Raw genomic sequence first — 10031 nt, 5'->3', positions numbered from 1 at the left:
TGTAAAGCATGCTGGATAAGTTGGCGGTTCATTGCGCTGTGGCAACCCCAGATTAATAAAGGGACTAAATTGAAAAGAAAAGGAATGAATGAATAAACTCTAATATTTGGGTAGCGTTGTGGCACAGTGGGTAGTCACCACAAAGCAATAAGGTTGCAGGTTTGATCCCCTTGTGGGTCATTTGGCATTTCTGTGTGGAGTTTGCATGTTCTCCCCGTGGTAGTGTGGGTTTCCTCCGGGTGCTCCGGTTTCCCTCACAGTCCAAAGACATGCACTATAGTTGAATTGGGTAAGCTAAATTGGCCATAGTGTATGAGTGTGAATGAAAGAAAATGGGTGTTTCTCAGTGTTGGGCTGCAGCTGGAAGAGCATCCGCTGAGTAAAACATATGCTGGTTAAGTTGGCGGTTCATTCCGCTGTGGCGACCTCTTATTAATAAAGGAACTAAGCTGAAAATAAAACGAATGAATAAATGAATAAACTTTAATACTTAGGATACTGTTCTTGTTGACACACTATAGTAAACATGGTAAAACAAGATCCACTCAATGCAGGCAGAACAAGATCTCCATCTTCAGAAGAAAAAAAAGAAGAAAAAAACAGATGAAGACAAGCAGAAAAACAGCGTGCCCTCACACACACATCAGCCATTGACTGTAATCATCTTCACAGACAAACTGAATTGCACTGCTAATCAGACCTGAATGAACCCTAATTCTAAACTAATGCGAGGCAGAATTGGCTTATTTAGACACGATTCTTATGAGCAATCAGGGGAGCTTCAGTTTCTAAATAACACAACCACATATGTGTAATGACTGCTCAAACAAGACGATGTCCATTGTAAGTATTTTCAAACCTAGCGAGGGATTTACACTGCAGTGTTGGAAAGAAAATGGCCTCGGGGACACAGATGTTGGTTTTGTGTGCGAGCAGAAGATAGAGCCGAGCCACAATTCAGTGATAGTCAGGACTGTGGGCCAAATCCTTCCCACCAAGTGTTTATCCTTGGACCACCACCACAATCCGGACTCTTTTATTTGTAATGTAACAAATAACGTTTAACTATTTCATTTTATTGTTTATTTCCCTGCTGAACAACCTGGCATATGCTGGTAAGACATGTTTTGATAGTGATATGCTGGTCTCAGTGCTGGGGTTGCGGGTTTCAATGCTGGTCTTGCTGGTCTCGAGGCTGTTCAGGACAAAACCAGCAAGACCAGCATTGAGACCAGCATACCAGCATCAAAACATACAGCGTTTGTTTAATGCGTCTGTAACATTTCCAAAGAAACTGGAAAACAGGTTGGGACAAAACAGAATTGCCATCATAATTGCTGATCCAGACAGGCTATCAGAGGTGAGACTGTGAGTTTATCTCCTACTTTAAGTGCACATTTTGCAGCACATGCATCTTACAGATAATCTTTGCTAGCAATCTTAACTTTTCATTTCATGGGGACATTTTGTAGTGAGCTAGTAGCCTGAGCAAATTCTGTATGCTATTGTTTTTATTAATTAGCAAATATTTTATTGGACATACCTGAACTAGGCCTAACAGGCTAATTTATTGTGGTAATTTAAAATGAGAAATAAATTTTCATATACGCAAAGAAATTCGTAAGGATTATCACCGACAATATGTTAGCATAGCCTAATTAACTTTAGATCCAGTGTTGCTAACTATTTACAATGAAAAGAAGCTAAAGCCTGCCCAAAAAGTAGCTAAATTTTGCCAGATGACATCACGCACTAATTTGCATATCAGTGACGTTATCTCGTAGTATCTGACAAGCATATGCCCGTCATGTCTCCACTCTCTGAGGCGCCGTGTATATTATATTAAAACATTACATCCAGCTGCCCAATAAATAGGTTCTTATTATGATATTACTTTGCGTGATGACAATATTGCGTAATCCCAATTCAAAACTACATCTTTATGTAGTATAAAAAATAATTAATGTTTTCTCAAATTGACTTGCCATCTCAGCAAAAACATTATTTGAAATATGTCCATTTAGATTTGTATAAAAATATAGTTGACTATTTGTACAAGTAATACAAACACTTTTTGATAAGAAGTTTTTCTTTTTAAATATAACTGATAATGAACAGGTATACATTCTTTTAAACAATCACAGCTTGTGTACTTACTCTTTTTAACTTGTGAAATGAACACATTTGTTAAAGTGAAAAAAATTAGAGCGCTATTGGAATTTATAGCTACCTAAATTTCCAACAATTATACATGTTAACAAATAAGTCAGTAAGTTTACAGTTATAAAAAAACAATCTGAGCTAGCAATTTACTAAATGAAGCCTGCTGGCTTTTAAGTCACTTTTTGTTGTCAATTTGTTGCTGGGTGCTTTTTGAAAAAAGTTGCCAGGGTAGTATGAAAAGTGGCTAAATCTAGCAACAAAATTGCTAAGTTGGCAACACTGTTCAGATCTAGCGAATCACTGAACTGTTCAAACACTCACGCGCGGAATCATTTTATCTTCGACTTTTTAAAGCAGCGTGAGCACAATACTTATGAAAAGTAAGGGGCTTCAGTTTCAAAACTAAAAATCTACAATTGTGAGAATTTTAAATGAGCGTTTTTTTTCTTGTTATTTCATCAGCCGGAATGGGAAACCATGCGAATCGGTTCGCGATTCAGTTCAATCACTCACTCCTGCGCCTCTGAGTCGTTTGAAGCGGTTAGCGTTATTTTAGAGCAGGACATGATCTGAAAAACGTGGATATTTTGCCCACAGTCCACAGAAACAAACTCAAACTTCATCCAGTGTTTTCCCAGTTACGGAAGATATCTTGTGAAGTAGAAGTAGCCGAACAGACCCCACTGCACGAGGAGCTTGAGGAACTTCAGGTAGGCTAAACGAGTTTTTCGACTGAGTATGAAAACAAAAGCAAACGCTATACTGAAAAAGACATGGTATATTGCCACATTTTTACTCTATCTATCTATCTATCTATCTATCTATCTATCTATCTATCTATCTATCTATCTATCTATCTATCTATCTATCTATCTATCTATCTATCTATCTATCTATCTCTCTATCTATCTCTCTGTCTGTCTGTCTGTCTGTCTGTCTGTCTGTCTATTCATCTATTCATCCATCTCTGTCTGTCTGTCTGTCTGTCTGTCTGGGACTTTAAACAGACTGTGAATGGTACAGTATGTTGGTCGGCATTTGAATGTTCAGATCAGTATTCTGACATTTTGCTATTTGTTGAGAAGGATGCTGGAGGTAGAGAAAGAGAAACAGTGGTAGAGAGAGAGAGAGAGGAAGAGAGAAAATAGCAGGTGTGTTGGTTATGTTGAGTGACAGTAGGCTACACTCCAAAGCTGATGGCAGAGAGAACACACAGATTACCTTAGTCTAATTTCACCACCATAACCAAACCTGTCCTTCCCTTCACCAGCGCATTAGTGCATGGCTTATGTTATAATATGGTGGTGACTGTATTTGTTCATCATGGTCAATGTTCCCTTTTAGCTAATGTTGCTCTAGCACAGACAGAGAAAAAAAAAGTGAGCACAGAAGGCAGACTCAAATGTGTGGAAAAAGCTTGCGAGTTATTGAGTCAGAGCTAAACGAATGGGCATGGTTTCAACTGGAGGCTATCCATGTGTCCATTGATTTTTATTATGGAACAGAAATTGTGGGAAATCTTGTGCGTGGAAATATGCAGAGATGATTCAAAAAATAAGGTTTGCCTCCTAATATGGTTGTATAAATTTTAGGTTCATACCCGCACCCTATTGCAAAAACCAAACACACATTATTTACATGCATTTTACATGCACGCATGCATAAGTGCAATTATTATGATGTTCAGAGTAATTTTGGCTGGATTTTCAGTTGCTAGTACATTTATAGATGGTCATTACTAGGTGATATTTGTTCTTAATTTTCTATATTATGGCTTCATCGAGCCAATTGCAAAACATACAGTGCATTCTGTTATGAAAATATGCATTATTATAAAATAATGACGAATTACCATTGTTTTTTAAAATTAAAAATAATTTCAATAGTCTTTGCAGTGGACAACTAGTTAAAAAAGAAATAGACTGGTAAAAAAGCTATGATGTTCTCAAACATTATCCATGTGTTCATTGATTTTCAGTATGGAACAGAATCTATGGGAAATCTTGTTCGTGGAAATGTGCTGAGATGATTCACAAAATAAGGATTGCCTCTTAATATAGTTTTAAAGATTTTAGGTTCATACCAGCGCCACATTGCAAGAAATAGACAATGATGACATGTATAGTAGCATTTTACATATATACCTACATATGTGTGCAAGAGTTAGGTTGGGGGATTTTCAATTGCTTGTACATTTTATAGGTGATATTTTTTTCTTAATTTTTGTTTTGTTGATTTATCCAGCCAATTGCAAGCATACCGTAGATTCTGTATTGGAAAATATGTAGATTATTAAAAAATTATGATGTATAAGCAATGTTTTTAAAGTAAAAATAAAGTAAAAAAAGTAAAAAATAAAGTAAAAAAAGCTATGATGTTTTCAAACATTATCCATGTGTCCATTGATTTTCAGTATGGAACAGAAACTATTGGAAATCTTGTGTATGGAAATATGCAGAGATGATTCATGAAATAAGGACTGTCTCCTAATATAGTTTTATAGATTTTAGGTTCATAACAACACCTTATTGCAAGAACCACACACACAATAATCGCATGTTTTTTACATGCATACATATGTGCAATTATTATGATGTTCAGAGTAATTTTGGGTGGATTTTCAGTTGCTAGTACATTTAAAGGTGGTCATTTCTAGGTGATATTTGTTCTTAATTTAGTATATTATGGCTTCATCCAGCCAATTGCAAATATACAGTGCATTCTGTATTGAAAAATATGCATTATTATAAAATAATGACATACAACTATTGTTTTTTAAGTAAAAATACTTCCCATAATCTTTGCAATAAACAACTGGTTAAAAAAAGAACTAGGTAAAAAAACTGTAATGTTCTCAAACAATATCCATGTGTCCATTGATTTTCAGTTTGTAAAATCCCGCTAATTTCAGTATGTTGCTTCATCCAGCCATTTGCAAAAATACAGTGAATTCTGTATTGAAAAATATGTGCATTATTATAAAATTATGATGTATAACCTTTCTTTTTTTAATTAAAAATACTTGCCATAGTCTTTGCAATGGACAACTAGTTTAAAAAAAAAGAACTAGACTGGTAAAAAGCACTGTAATTTTCTCAATCTACTAACAATCTGAAAGCTTTTCCGCTTTTTTTTCTGTCTCTCCACCTACTGGATCCCACAGATGTCGCGCATTGTCGTATTGCCATGTGTTGATTGATGTCTGAGTAATGTTTGTGTTTATTTTTAAAAATAGAAACACTGTCATGTCGTCTCTCTCTGCCTGTACTCGGAGCTGTTTCTTGCCGGTTAAGCTCTACTGTGCAGGAAATAAAAATCTGATTATCATATGTGTTATTCAGTTATGAAAATAATCGATTTGACTAATATTTAATGACTCTGGCTGTTTGATTGGTTATGATGCATTTAATGATTCACATGCCATTGGAGAGATTCACATAGCTGTTTTATTGATGCTGTTGAGGTTCTCTGCTAGTTAGTATGATGCAATTATAAAACACTGATTCAGTTATTATTGATTATCCGTTATAATAAAGTGTGTGTGTGTGTTGTTAGAAAAGTGCTTTTGCATTTGCTGTGGAGCATCGAATAGAAGTTATAATTATCATACCTTGCCTATCATGATGCATACAGTATCTAATAGAAATGATTTCTTAAACAAGAAGTAAAAAACATAACTTGGTTGTATTGTAGGGTTTTGCAATATTGACAAAAATAAGACTACCTCAGCTTTCTTTGGAATTTTTTGGATAATGATCAGTTTTCATTTTATATTTTGCTGAGTGTGTTTTTGGGCTGGTAGCTGGTAAAAAAACAAAACAGAACACAAAAAGTACAAGTCAAGAACCATCCATTCAAACAATTTGTTCAAAACAACTGTTTCATTTAAAATTAAACATGAGACTCATAAATAGTTGATTCAAATGTTAAAAATTAAATGAATAAATAAAGTAAAGAAATATAATTCAGGTTTTAAGTGAAAATTACCCCATAATTTACTCACCCTTAAGCCATCCTCAGTGTATATGACATTTTTCTGTTAGTCTTAAACAGCAAATGGATAGGCATATATTAACATGTCTCTATAGTAACGCATATAAACATGTCCACAAAAAAAGGATTTGCAAAGAAACTGGAATTAAAAGATCTGTTCCAACTCTCTATGATCAGCAGCATTTCAATAATGAGTTTTACAAGTTAAAAACAATTTTAAAATAGTGCATGTTTATAATAATAATAAAAAAAACAATAAAATGTAATGTTTTGAACTAGGGCTGCACGATTAATCGAAAAAAGATCACAATCTTGATTCGACCCTACACATGATTTTAATCCAGCATTTCTACTATTCAGCCAATTATATTTTTAAGGTCAGGAGAGAAGCTTAAAGGCGGTCGCACAAGTCTTCACAGGAACATGAACGCCTTCAAATGACGTTAAAAGTGTCACCTACTGTGTTTATAAGGTAAAATTCACCCAGAAATGTAATCTCTGTCTTCATGAAATGAAGTATTTATGGCCACGAAATCACACGTGAGCTGACCGCGAGCTGTTTGTTTACTACCGAGAATGCCAATGACGGCTACTTTAGTGTACAGATCCTGCATAGGCGGTGAAAAACAAGTAAAAATTTTTAAATATTATGACAAGCATTTGATATGTTTTTTTTTCTTTCATAGCTAAAACAGTGTTGTGCATGAAAATAAATGTTTACCAGTGTCAATACAGCTACTCTAGCTTAAATAGCCTAATGTTGAATACAATGCAAGAAGAAATCTGATAATGACAAATGTCTGATTTTACCAGAGAAATCAAATGGTCTAATAATGCTGTCAATGACAAATGACAAGCAAATGTTTTAACATAATAATTCAACTTTATAATTATGAATGCTTATATTCAGATGTCATCATTTTTCTGTGAATTAACAAACAGGAAGCCTATTGAAAGTCTGGTTAAGTCCACCATAATGACTTTAGCATTTTAGGCAACAGTAGACCTACACATTGGCCTAATATGTTTGTTATTATTGTTTTACCATTTTGTCACTTTAGAATTATATGGTTCTATCTGACATTTTTGTCAAAATTGAGTTTTGATATATTCTTATTAAATGACAACTTATTTACAACATGGGATGATTTTTGTAAGTTGTTTACATTTTAAGACTATTAAAAAAAACAAAAAACAAACAAATGTAACACACATGCTGTTTGCTATATGGATTGCAAAAAACTTTAAAGCTTAAATCTCAAAATCATTCAGATGCAGATGGAACTTTATAATTCCAAGTAGAGCTGTACGATTCTGGCTAAAATGAGAATCGCATTTTTTTTGGCTTAAAATAAAGATCACGATTCTCTCACCATTCTGTAGATGTAAAATAAAGGTATGGTAAAAACAAACATATGACACAACATTGATTATAATATTATGTGTAGGTCTACAGGTTTCTATAAATAATTCTATTCTACTTATAATAATTCTGATGTTGAATTATTATGTTTGAGATATATGCTTCCAATCTGTCATATTAGACAATTTTATTAACTGGTAAAATCAGACGTTTGCCATTATCAGATTATATTCAACAATATATAGGCTAGAGTTATACTGACATTGTAAACATTTATTTTCATGCACAACTGTGTGTTCGCTATAAAAGAAAGAACATCAAATGCTTGTCGCAATCATAACTCTAAAATGCGATATGATCATTTAAATGAAGTGCACAATTTCGGTTTCATTTTGACTGCCAAGAGCTGTTAATACTTCGCGTGCAGCTCCCAAACGATCACTCTGTGCCACAAACAGAATATTATTTACAGCTGTATTACCTGTTACTCGAAACATATGCAGGTTCTGTTCACTAAAGTAGACGCACGCGCGTCTATCATTAAGTAGAGCACGCGCATGCGCGCGGCCTCTCTGTGATAACAGCTCACGTCACGTGTGATTTCCCGGCCGCGAAAACATCCTTATATGAAGACAAAAAAGACATTTTTAGGTGAATTATACCTTATATATACAGTATGTGACTCATTCAACATCATTTGGAGGTGTCAATGTCACAGAGCAACGTATGTGAAACAATGAAAAGACTCGTGTAGCTGCGTTTGCTTCTCTTTTCTGAATTTGAAAATTTCATTGGCAGAATCGTAGAAATGCTGGATTAAGATCGTCTAGTGCAGTGGTCACCAAACTTGTTCCTGGAGGGCCGGTGTCCTGCAGATTTTCGCTCCAACCCTAATCAAACACACCTGAACAAGCTAATCAAGGTCTTACTAGGTATACTTGAAACACCCAGGCAGGTGTGTTGAGGAAAGTTGGAGCTAAACCCTGCAGGGACACCAGCCCTCCAGGACCGTGATTGGTGACCCCTGGACTAGTGTGATCGGATGAAGCATTATACAGAGGGCGATAGTGTATAACATGTTAAAGTAAATGAGGTTGTCGTGATCTTGTTGCCTTTGAGTTAGCATAGACATTAGATTGGGCTTCCTAATAAAATGCAGATTTTGTGTGATTAAAACATTTAAAAACTAAATTTAGGAGACAGTTGATGATGATTCCAAATATGAATTAGTCATGAATAGTTTTGGAGAATTTGATGTTTCCTTATTCAAACAGATTGCTCAGATACACCAAAGACATATTTTATATCTTGTAAAAGTGGTATAATAGGAGCCCTTTAACAATTTCGATGGCATGTAAACCTTCAAATAAATCATTTATAACAAGTACTTCCATATTTCATTGAAAAAAGTCAGTTTTGATTTCATGGTGAATTTAAAAGTCAATATTAAATGGGATTTGCAACTCATTTTAAATCCATAATCTGACATCTTTCAGATGAAAATGGACGAGGCTTGATTTTATCCTTGGGAATTGAGACTGGATGGTAAACAAAATGGGTTTTATGGTAAAGAAATAGATTTGAAGTAGGAGAAAGACAAAACATTTTGAGTGTGGTTAACAGGAATGTGCAAAAAAGAGAGGTTACATAAGAGTGTACAAGTACATCAGTTTGTGTATCATTGTTTTCTTTTGAATTAATGTCAGAACAGCAGGTTTGTGCATAGAAAGGCTGATCTTACAGCACAGCTCAGTGTCAAACATCTGTCTTTCTCATTGCATCCTGAGCTTGATTCACAGGCTGGACACTTGTGGGATATTATCACGTGGTGAGCTCAACAGACAGCTCTCTATCCTCTCTCTCTCTCTCTCTCTCTCTCTCTCCCTCTCTTCTCACTCGTGGTATTCATACAGAGGTCACATTGATCCATACTGTCTGGATACTGTAATCCTGTTTTATATGCTCTGGGAAAGCCGGCCAGGGAACTGTCCTTGCAGAGACATTTGTCATCCTGAACTGTCAATGTTAATACATTTACTTATGAGCTTCATTGATGTTTAATGGTGTTACATCTTTTTATGCAGTTCAGCGGGTAATTCGTTTTATAAATCTAATATGGATGGGATGTAAAGTCGCTTGCATTATTTTGGCGGCATATAACATATCATTTGTTAATATAGATGTAATATATAATCAAATGGATAAATGGTTGCATTTTTTTAATCATATAAGTTAATGACGTAACCTCATCTTGCATGGACTGAATCTTTTGGCTCGGGCATGAGCGATCCTTCTCGGTCAGTTATTTTTGACCTAATGAATCGCATGACTTATGACCGGACTTTTTAATCTCTCCAGAGCATGAGGTAGCTTATTTTGAATGGTTATGATCCCGAAAGTCATTTAAGCGACAGAATAAGCGGATTTCGGCCTTCGTGTCCTCTGAAAATTGGGTCAGTAAATTGATGTGGCCTTTGCCAAGCTATTCATTTTTTATAGTAGTTCGCTGTCA

At 35.0% G+C, this 10031-nt stretch overlaps 1 long non-coding RNA gene across 3 annotated transcripts in view; it reads left to right on the top strand.

The window, feature by feature from the left end:
* The first annotated feature begins 2640 nt into the window (after positions 1 to 2640).
* LOC141376863 (uncharacterized) overlaps positions 2641 to 10031 on the top strand; it is a 378076-nt gene continuing 370685 nt past the window's right edge. For all 3 annotated transcript variants that reach the window (XR_012388155.1, XR_012388154.1, XR_012388153.1), the window contains exon 1: positions 2641 to 2873. This is a non-coding gene — a long non-coding RNA (uncharacterized lncRNA). The remainder of the gene's footprint in view (positions 2874 to 10031) is intronic.

Source organism: Danio rerio, chromosome 12, assembly GCF_049306965.1.
Source record: "Danio rerio strain Tuebingen ecotype United States chromosome 12, GRCz12tu, whole genome shotgun sequence".
Classification (NCBI taxonomy): Eukaryota; Metazoa; Chordata; class Actinopteri; order Cypriniformes; family Danionidae; genus Danio; species Danio rerio.
The sequence above is the reverse complement of the archived record's forward strand: the minus strand, read 5'-3'. Positions and strand labels throughout refer to the sequence as shown.